Source organism: Podarcis muralis, chromosome 1 (assembly GCF_964188315.1).
Source record: "Podarcis muralis chromosome 1, rPodMur119.hap1.1, whole genome shotgun sequence".
Taxonomy (NCBI): Eukaryota; Metazoa; Chordata; class Lepidosauria; order Squamata; family Lacertidae; genus Podarcis; species Podarcis muralis.
The window spans coordinates 46,286,162-46,297,438 of NC_135655.1; the positions used below are offsets into that span (position 1 = coordinate 46,286,162).

At 43.1% G+C, this 11,277-nt stretch overlaps 1 protein-coding gene across 9 annotated transcripts in view; it reads right to left on the bottom strand.

The window, feature by feature from the left end:
- The window catches only part of SIPA1L1 (signal induced proliferation associated 1 like 1), a 145,379-nt gene extending 141,601 nt beyond the window's left edge, over positions 1-3,778 (bottom strand). For 7 of the 9 annotated variants that reach the window (XM_028724783.2, XM_028724806.2, XM_028724792.2 and 4 more), the window contains exon 1: positions 3,644-3,778. The gene's annotated coding sequence lies outside the window, so the exon portion shown is untranslated. Of the gene's footprint in view, positions 1-2,545; positions 2,712-3,643 lie in introns of those variants that run through there. The other 2 variants (XM_028724772.2, XM_028724737.2) reach the window with 2 other exon arrangements.
- Positions 3,779-11,277: the final 7,499 nt, after the last annotated feature.

The window sequence follows — 11,277 nt, forward strand, 5'->3', positions numbered from 1 at the left end:
TCTGAAGAATTAAAAATAAAACTTCTGAAATGATGTTAATAGGGGGTATGAATCACCAGTTATATATTTGAAAAATTCAGGACATCCAAGTATATACTTGGAGTTAAGTGATAGATGCTTCTATAAACAGGGGCATGGTGCAATAGCTAAGTAACACCCAAAAAGTATTTTGCTGACATACCAAAAGTAATCCCAACTTTCACTAGAAATAGTTTAGAGGTGGTGGTAAGAAAATAGTTGTTAGACAAGCGATCAACCTGCAGGATTTACATTTTTTAAAGCAACACTGGAGCTTTTTCTGCATCTCAGTGGGGTATCCTGAATGTCCTGTAAGCAGTGAATATTAAGCAGCAAGTCCCTTGGTGTAAAGCCTATACTATTGCTATGGAGAAATCTGTGCCCCTTTCTCTCATTGAAGAGACATACTATGGTTGTATAAATGAGGATGGATACAAAAGAAATTCAAGGGGGACACAATCCTCTCTCTCCCTCTTTCAGAGTTTGTAGGTTGTCTAAAACAATGGCTGTCTTCCAGTTTTACAATTTGTCCTTCTCTATGTACTGTACAAAAAAATGAAACCCTAGTTGAACATACAGAATAGTAAGAAGAGAATAAATAAAGATAAGATCCAACATGTTTCAAAATAAAAATAATAATTATACTTGATACAATCTAGTTAAGATATTAGTGGTATACATCAGCTACAAAGTAGGTTCATAAACTATTTGAAAGTGGGGTTGTTGTTTTTAAGTAACTGTCTTGGTTTTAACAAAACATTTTAAATAAATGTTCTAGTATTTCACCATAATTTATATATATATATATATATATATATATATATATATATATATATATACTTTCGTAGATTTTCACGGGTACAGGAATGCAGGTTTTGGTGTCCTCGGGTGTCTTCCCGTGTAAAACACCCGAGGACACCAAAACCTGCATATATATATATATATATATATATATATATATATATATATTACAGCCGCTTAGGTAAACTGACCCAAAGTAAACCCAACTGCATATATAATTGATACCTCTATTGTAAGATGACTTGAAGGAGTTTACTCTCAAAGGCAGCATAAGAGACAAGATGCTTTAACAAAAATTTGAATACTATCTAAATGGCATTATACTGCATTATGCAAAAACTGGTTAAAACGAGAAGGCAAACTATAAACACAGCAAAACACAATTGGGTATAAGAACAGACATGTTCAGGCAAGCACAATTTGATGAGTAACTGAAAACTCAAGGCTGCTGGTTGCAGGCAACCAATATTTAACACACATACAAATGTATAAGTGCTCATGCAACGTGTACACAACAAACAAATGATCAGGAAAAGTGATTCCTGGATATTCTTCAACTGCTTCCTTCCCCCAACAGGTGATCACTTACTATGCAGAGGGATAAGAAAGACTCCTCAAACAGAATAGTGTGTGCACAAGGCTCTTGCTGGTTGACCATCACTGTACTCGTTTCTTCAAAATACTTTAAAAATATAGTAAAGTTGGACCTGGTTAACCTCTGGACAGTTAGCCAGAAGGCCAACTTAGGAAATGGAGGTAGTGAAATATAAATGCAATGAAAATCTTTTGCAATAAATACTATTGTCAGAAACTTAAGATTCCACTTTCCCTTATGCCTCAAAGGCAGAACAAGGAGCTGTACTGTTGAACTGCACTGCTCAAAAATAAACTGCTATACTCTCAACTCTATATGAAATTGGAGACACCTATTGCACAACCAACAAGAAGCACCAAAAGAAAATCCTTTATGAAGCTTGTTTACAATTTAAATCCATAAAAGTGAACATGCACCACATGCAATGTGCACAGCAGAGGAAAAGAGGAGGTTCCAGGTCAGTTTCATCATGAAAAGCAAAAAGAGGAAGGACCAATACTCATTCATCCAGACAGACAAACTGGTAATCTAATGAAACCTGACACCTCTAAAGGAAAATCGTAACACTGCAAGGACCCACACTTAGCAGAATCACCAAAAACCCAAGAATCAGTAGTCAGATTTTTAAATCATCCTGGACAAAATGAATTCAGAAAAAAGTCTGGATTTGTAGCAGAAAAAAATGAACAGCAGCAGTCAAGGTTAGACAAGGAGAATTTCCTACTAAAAGCATTTTCTGTTCTATTCCCCCCCCCCCCAAATGCAGACAAGTGCACTCCTCAGCAATAAACATAATCCATGATTATCCAACAGATATGCATACATTAATTTTAAAACCATACCATGTGGCAGAACTATTACTAAAAATATAGCATTTAGAACATAAAATAAAATGTAGTTTTACTTCACTTATAATCCATTTTGTTGGCAACCAGACGCCTCAGGAGACAATGGAAAAGTGTGCCTATTTTTATTTTTAAAACAAACCTGTTCAAAGCTACCTGTTCTACAAGATCCAGTTTTAAAGCATTCCCTATTCACTTATCTGAACTACCGGGAAAGAAACTACCTTTCATTCTTCCACTCCCTTTCCCACACTATAAACATTCAGATTATCCCCAACGGCATTACCTTTGAATTAGCTAATAATTATCACAGTGTCCAAACTGGTTCAGAAGAAAATAACTACAGCAAAGCTGACAACTAAAACTGCTGACTCTTTTGACCCATTCCCCCAACCACCCAAAAAAAGGATGGGGGAACACAGAGGAAGAAAACCTTTCCACAGCAACCGCCTGTCGGTTCTACCCACAGGAAAAATAATCAACTTGGTCAAGAGGTTTGGGGAGAAATACGAGTCCTCTTCTCCCTCCCGCACTCTCTTTTTTTTTTTGGAGGGGGGGAGGTGGAAAAGAGATGAATCCAATGAGTACCAGAAGGCGGGGCGGGGGGGGGGGGTAGAGAGAGAAGGAAAGCCAAGTGAATACCGCTGCTTTTTTCCTTGTTTAAACTGGGGGCAGGGTGAGCAAGTCGGCTCCGAATCTCGCTGGTCAGTTGCAGGAGAAGCTCGCAGACTTTCCGTGCAGCTCATTTCTCGGGGATATAGGAAATATTTGGGCAGGGGGCGCTGAAAAGAGAGTCTTTCTCTCTCCAATGAATCGAAGTGGGGGGGGGGAGGAGAGGCTCCCGGTTTAATGAATTGGGGGACAGAGGGGGCGACCATCATGCAGCAGCAGGACTTTGCCAAGGTGCGGGGTGGGAATCAATAGCACAGAAAACTCAAGGTCTCGGGAGTCAAAGGGAAGGGGGAAGGGAAGGGGGAAGGCGCTTTAGGAGCAGGGGTTTTCGGAGAAGTGGGATTAGAGCGGGGAAAGAGGGGGCGTGTTGCCTCCACCCGTTTCATTCAGGTTTTCAGCTCCCTCCCGCTGCGACTACCAGAGTCATTTTGGTGGGGGGACGGACTTGGGTTGGAGGACGGGGGGGGGGTCCTGGTTTGTGTGTCGCCGTTGCCCCGTCAGTATGCGGAGGAGACTAGAAATATGTATGTGTGCATGCATATTTGTGTGTGTGCGCGCGCGCGTGTCTCGCCAGGTTCAGCCGCACTCGGGGGCAGCAGAGGAAGGTGGGGTGGGGGGAAAGAGGGGGGTCTGAAGCCGTACCCCCCCCCCCCGCTGCCCAGCCTAGCCTCGCTCAGCTACCTGCCTCCCTGCTTCCCTCCCCAGAACTCACCCAACAAAGTTGCTGCTGCTTCTGCGTGAGCCGCTGCTCGCTCCCTCTCCAGCGCCCGGGATGAGCTCACCCAGCAAGCTTGCCTCGCTCCGCCTGCTTAGCAGTCCAACTCTCGCGAGAAGCCGCGTGGCTGCGGCCATCGCCGCGCGCCGCGCCAAAGAGGGGGACCCGAGCAGCCGCGGCAGTTACTATGGCAACTGCCAAGCGCCGGGCCTAGCGGTGGACCGCGAAGCCTTGCGAGCCCAGGCAAAGAAAAAGGGGAAAGGGAGCTCGGCTCCGGAGGGTGTTGTCGCTGCGGTAGCCTGTCCTCCGCAGCGGCTCTGAAAGTCGAGGCACGCTTCGCGCCCTTGCAGTTGCAGCAGTGGCTCGACGGACGAAGCCGGGGGAAAGGCGCCCCCAGCAGCTTCTTCCCGGTTCGCGGCTATGCAGTCAACCTACTGATAATAGCTAATGCGGCTGCTAAATTCTCTCCCGTAATTTTTCCGACATAAATCCGGCGTGCAGACTGTCCTTGGGAACTTATTGCAAAAAAAAAAAAAAGTGCAGAAGCCTTCCTGTGCAGCGACTTCCGTGCAAAGCAGTGGCTTTTTCCATCAAGCCATGCACGAACACACAGCGGGTGGGTACTTTAGCATCACACAGATTAGCGATCAACAACCCAGTGCTATGCACCCTGCAAGTCTTGCTGCTATTTGTAGGGCTTGCTCCCAAATAACTGCGTAAAATTCAATTTGGTTGAATTCGGCAGCAGACACAGACATAAAGCTCCAATGTCACAGGAACAGATGCCACAGACCTAGTGAGACTTACTTCAAAGTAAATAAACGAAGATTTTATTATTTTAAAAAAATATGAGAATACATTCTTCCCTTCAAGAAGGGGACATTGAGGTAGCACACAAGCTCCTCCTTTTTATCTTCACAACAACCCTGTGATGTAGTTTAGGTTGAGAGTGAGTGACTGGCCCAGGCTGTGCAGCGAGCTTCATGACAGACGGGGGATTTGTACCTGGACCTCCTCGTACTTCACAATCCATGCATTTGGGGGGGGGGGGTGAGAAGTAACCAGGGTGCCGTTTAAGTAGATGTGTTTGGATCCGTACAGTCACTAAAGAGTTATTTTAAACTAAAATGCAAGAAATGCTGCAGAGTGAGGGGAAACTTGTGGCTCACCACTATATTAAACTGTGGCACTCAAGCAACCACATCCTACACAGCAATCTGAATAGCACTGAATGCTTTCTGTGTGGGAAGCACCATATTTTCACAGGTAAAAAAATAGTGCACAATGACTTGGAAAACCATGATATCCCTGACAGAAAGGCAGTTTGAGGGATTATAGGCTGTTGGTGCATGCAAAGGGGGGGGGTGTGCACATTTATTGCACAAAAACAACAGCATGCACCTGTAAACTGAACAAATATATTTCTTTTTCTGTGCTTTTGCTGATAAAAAAAAAAAGGTGTCCCTGAATCTGGTCATTTCATGTGATGTGAATGGTCTATGGTTCAATCCTAGCAATGTTCATTTGCAAGTAAATGTCATTAATTTCAATAGCACTTACTTCCAATGAAAGTTATTGTATAAGATGCTTAAGAAGGCCTTTAGGAGTTGAGTACACCTGGATATAAGATGCATGCCCCATCTCACTTTTTCCTTCTTGACCCTGTCTTGCCCATGTATTTCTGATATGCAGTGTTATGGTAAAATCTGGGTGCGAGGCTGCTCTGCCACCCAGCTCATCGGACTAAGTCCACGGGTCCCTGCGGAGGAAAATGAGCTCAGCCGGAGATAGGAGCAAACTGCAGAAGATCCAAGTTTCAAGGCGAGATTGAACAGTGAGAAAGGGGTGACATGAACTTTTGAAACTTCCCTCCATGTCCCAGAATACAGTGCAAAATACATCACAGTTACATCATGAATACATTAAGGAGAGGTTGGGTTACACAGGTTACATCATGAATACATTAAGGAGAGTTACAGATAGGTAGCCGTGTTGGTCTGCCATAGTCAAAACAAAACAAAAAAAATAAAAATAAAATAAAAAATGCATCTAACATTGTGTATGCCATCAAATGCCAACAGTGTCCTTCAGTTCTCTATATTGGACAAACAGGCCAAACCTTACGCCAAAGAATAAACGGACATAAATCTGACATCAAGAATCACAAGACAGAGAAACCAGTAGGAGAACACTTCAATCTCCCAGGACATTCTATACAAGATCTCAAAGTAGCTGTTTTACTACAAAGGAATTTCAGAAATAGACTGGAAAGAGAAGCTGCTGAATTGCAACTCATTACCAAACTTAAAACCATGGAGAGATCTGGTCTGAACAAAGACATTGGATTCTTATCTCATTATACATGACAAAGCCATTTTTCACCTTCTCACCCCTTGCTTTTTCCTGTAAGACCTATTGCAGTCGTTAAGAGTCGTCAACAGGCTCATCACAGCTATCTGCCAATCACCCATTCCCACCACCCTTCTGAGTAATACCCCTCCCCACCACCTCACTATATAGAAGGATCTGGCAACTTCTGTTTCAGTGTATCTGAAGAAGTGTGCATGCACACGAAAGCTCATACCAAGAACTAACTTAGTTGGTCTTTAAGGTGCTACTGGAAGTAATTTTTTTTTTGTTTTGACATTAAGGAGAGGTTGGGTTACACCGGATTAACATATGGAGGAGGGAGGGGGGAATATGCAGAGCTGGAGATATGCGCAGATAAGCACATCCTGAGTACCGGTGATGAGAAGACAATGGTCCATGTATACATAGTCTACCACCTGGCATTGCCCGGAGGAAAGGCTTGGCAGAGTGATTTGACAGGATTAGGGTCTTGACACCTTGCTTGAGGGATTATGGAGGACAGGGGAGGTATCATGGAGTCCTAGAGAAATTGAGCAAATTGGCACGTTGATTTTCTATGAATTTTATAGATTTTAGTCCCTTTTGACATTGACAATTGGAAATAAATGGATATATTGTAGCAAAGAAGAAGGTGAAGAAGACATGCCCCCCCCCTTCCGTATCATGCAGGGTCTAGTCCACTCCTAGTGCCAGATATATGTGAAATAGTAGAATTTGTGGACACACTAGAAAAGCAGACAGCCTGATCAAATGCAGTGTAAGCAATCCAACTGAACACCACATCAGACAGACAAGTTTACTGCAATGCAGACATGGCCTATTAAAGGAAGCACAAACTTAAGTTATTGTGTTCCACTTCATTAAGGTCAGTTCCCAAAGTAAGGCACACAGCTCTTGTTCTAGCAACTTACAAATAAAATAGCCTCAATAAAATGCTGACACATACCTGTTACCAGTGCTCTCCTAACATAGTGTTGCTTTGAAGATAAAGAAACATTGTACAGGGTTTTGTATATAGAGAAATGCTACATAAGTTATTTTTAATGTTGAAACAACCATGCACACACAAATGAAGGACAAAAATCCACAGACATGAGGAAATCTCTACACCTGACATTCTACAGAAAGGTTGTGTGTGGGCATAAAGAAGCATAAAGACAGGTTCAGGAAAAGGTGAGAAAAGCAGGTGAGAAAAGAGGCCAAGAATTGTCATGTATGAGGAGATTACTAGCAAAAGACAATACTGCACCAACCAAACTGTGGAATCTTCTATTACCTAAAAGGTACGGCAGGAGAACTTTCCAAAACAAGTGAAATCTGATAATTGCAGAATTTAGGAACTGCAGTATTTGTCCATTCCACTGACAGATCTTATCCTCCTATCACGTATGTTACCATTAGATATTCTGCTAATGCTTCCAGAAATCATTTGGGGGAGGGTTCCTTTATATAGGTCCCTTTGAGAAGTGAGTGCTCTGAGCATTCTCAGAAATAGTCAGTTCCCACTTCACAACTCCATTGGCTTGCAAAGCCCAGTTCATGTTGCATGAATACTAAGGGATTAAGAGAGTAGGGATTCACATGTTTTACAGCTAATAAAAGTGCTGTTCTTCCCTATTTCTGAGGATTCTACAGTTTCACTAGGTCTAAGGCACCTCACAATGATTCCAACTGAACACTCCTCTTCCTTTGCTATTTGCAAAATGAGAGAACTCCAGGGCTTCATTTTCTAAACAACAGAGGGGTGTGGTATGTGTCAAACATCCCCAGAAAGCATACCCTCCACCTCTTTTCTGTAATTCAGAATGTGTGAGACCTGGTTGTAGTTACTTATTAGCAAAAGGAATCCATTGTACACATACTCAGAGTCACTCTTTTATTATCACTTCTCCATTGAAAAACATAGCCAAGCACTGGTAAACTCATTATGTGGTCTCAGGAAAGTAAAGTTCACTCCTATTGTTGCTTGCTGTGATGGGAATCCAAGGTGAAGAAATCCAGGGTAATGTTAGACTCAAGCAGCTCAAGCAGCTCAGGACTGTATCTTTCTTGCTGGAAATTTCCCCAGCCACGACCCATGTATTAATGGTGTTTAATTGGCCAGGTTAATTCCCTCTGCATAGCCACAAATATGCTCTCCTCACACTATATCCAAAATCCTGTTTTGCTTTGCTTTTATGCCCTTAATTAAAAAGTTAGAAAAACAATGAGGGTACCTTTGAAAACACATGCCATACATAAAAAGGTGCAGTGATGCCTACATGAATCCACATAACTCTTCTCTCCCAAACCTGCCATCTTCCCCATACTGTAATTAGAGAGTTTGGAATTTTTCCAAGATACCATAGAATTCAGTATTTTTAACATAAAATCAATTATGTTTAAGGCAAACATGTACTTTCTATTTTTTGTTTCCCTCTCCATGCTGAGCTCTGCCCACAGCATATTGGCTTCTTGTTTTCCAGCCTTCCCTTAAGGCTTAACAAGCCAGTGAATTATAGTGTTTGCTTCTTGCAATAGCATAGTCACAAATATTCTTTCTTTCTCCTCTCTCCTATCAACATGCTATTTACTTTTGAATTTTAATCTCCGGTGGACTCATACAAAATATAAATCAGACTGGATGCCAGCTTGTGATATACATATGGAAGGAAGTACTGAGTCATTTGAAAACCAAACAAAGGAAGTGATTGAAAGTTTCCAGCAAGGCCTTATAGATTTTCAGACTTTTATTTAAATTGCAATATTGAAAAGATTAAAACTTATCAAGCATCATGGTTTGAGTCACTGCAAATAGGAAAAGCTGCCAAGTCTCATTAATTGGAAACATTGATTGCACTTTGTGTTGCAGTTATTAATATGTTGGCATCAGTGGGTGCCATTCACTTCAAAGCAAATTGCCTCTCAAGTGACAAGCACAAACCACTTAAACCACTGTACTTGCGTTTAAACCAACTAATCTTAGTATCTCCACCAAACCACCTTAAATTGGTTCATTTGCACACAGACAAGTGCATGAAGTAGTTGCTGTCATAAGCACTTTGCCTCCTCCCAATGTTTTCTTGAGGGGGCTGGGCCCCACCATTGTTCAGAGGGTGGAGGAGGGCAAATGTGGAGCCAGGCATGGTGTGGCTTCAGTGGCCAGTGGTTCCTCCTGCCACTGCCACCGCCACTGGCCAGGGGCAGTTTTCCCTTGTGCGGCACGGGGAGGGGGAAGACGGGGGCCGCTGACCACTGGGACCACATTCAGCTCCACCCCCTGGCTCCTCACAACGTTGAGCATGTGACATCAGGCCATCGTGTCAGGCGCCCACAATCTTTTTTAGAAGTTGGCACCTCTGGCTGCTGTAGAATCTTGCCCCATATACTGAGTTTGTTGGCTTCAGCAATGCTTTTGAAGCATCCACTTGAGATGATCAAAGCAGCATTCTCTTCTTCTGGTTCTGTTTATATCCTGAACATCTCATGAATCACTGATGTTTTGCTCTGTAAGCTTCACATCTGAACAACATCATGCTGGCCACCTACACAGGATCCAGGGGAGGGAAGGAGACCGGATTGGCAATCAGTCTGCTATTCTTCAAAAAGTATTGTGGCTAAAATCCACAATATTTGGTTACATTCCCATTTTGGTCAACATGCAGAAATTGACCTACAATTGTAGCTTTACAACATAAGAATGGGACTTCTGTTTCCTCTCCTCATTCACCCTACCCTGCAAGACTTCTCTAGATGTCCCCCCAACCATCCATTACAAATTTTGAAGGCACCTCATTACTTCCTTCCAGATCTGCTAAACCAGGAGTCCTATAAGACAAAGTTCTGTCTATTTCAAAGATTGCTAAAGTTCCTAAACTTAAGAAACAACAGTGCTTATTTTTACACCTGTTTTCATTTGACATGAGGCACAGGACCCTGAGCTTCTACTATCACTTTTCCTTCTACAACTTCTGCTTGTTTTGCCTTCTCTCCCACTTGATGTTCTCCTTCTCCACAGCTTTCAGGAAGATAATTGCATCTTGCTTTCAACAGAGATTACGATTTCTGCAGACCACTTAAATTAGTGCATTCCCACATATTAGTTCATGAAATGCCTGCTGCAGAATCTGAGTTTGTAATCCAGATCCTCACAGATTCTGCTACTATAAATCCTTTCCCCTTCCCTTCTAGATTGCTTTGGCTTCAGCCACTGGTGGAAGAAAGGGGTGCAGAGGGAGCAGACTGCCCCCAGCACCACTATTCTGGTAGGGTGCCATAGCAGCTGCCCCCCCCCCCGGACATGCGCCGTGCACCCCCCTGCATACCAGGCACCACACCCCCACAGGCGGTGCGCCACGCCCCCAGAATGTGCGCCACGCCCCTGTGGGCAGTGTGTCACGCCCTCGCAGGTAGCGTACCACGCCCCCCTGGCGCGTGTCATGCCCCCCCGGGGCAGCCCCACCCCCGCCTGCTCTCCGCGCCCGGTAGCGGAGCATGCAGCTTTATCACTGGCTTCAGCATAGGGTGGGAAGGACATGCCTCTATCACATGTGCATTACAGAGTTCCCACAAATCCATTTCTCATCACTTTAATCACTCAGAAGCCCCACATTAATTACCTACAAGCCACACATAATTCACAAGTTACAGTTTAGCTAACCCAGCCTGTTGTGTGTATACCGGTAATTGCTGTCACCTGTCCTTAAAGTGGGATTTAAAATACATAAAAACTGTATTGCTGCATCATTATGGAAAGTATTACCAAGGAGGAAAGTTAGATGAGATACATCAGTGTTTCCCAACCTTGTGCCTCCAGCTGTTTTTGGCCTACAATTCCCATCATCCCTTGCCACTGGTCTTGCTAGTCAGGGATGATGGGAGTTGTAGGCCAAAAACATCTGGAGGCACAAGGTTGGGAAACACTGTGATACATCATAGAGTAGAAATCAGATATATGGTACACAATGGAAAGATGACAGGAAAAGATATACTCAGGGATGATCCTTTGGGAGATATCAGTCTGGAAGCATTCGGTTAAGATGGATGTTGGCAGGCCACATATGTTAGTCCAGATAAATGTTCAATCATATTCATAAATATTAAGTTTTCCCCTTTCTTCTTTGTTGTCCTGCAGTCCACAAGTACTGCATCATTTGTACGCTTTCTAAAACAGTGCCAAAAGGTTTTATCATAATAGATTAGAAGAAAGTACCCTCCAATGTTTAGCACACAAAAAGATACATGTAGGCTAACTTTAGTGATTTATTAGTTCACAACACAGT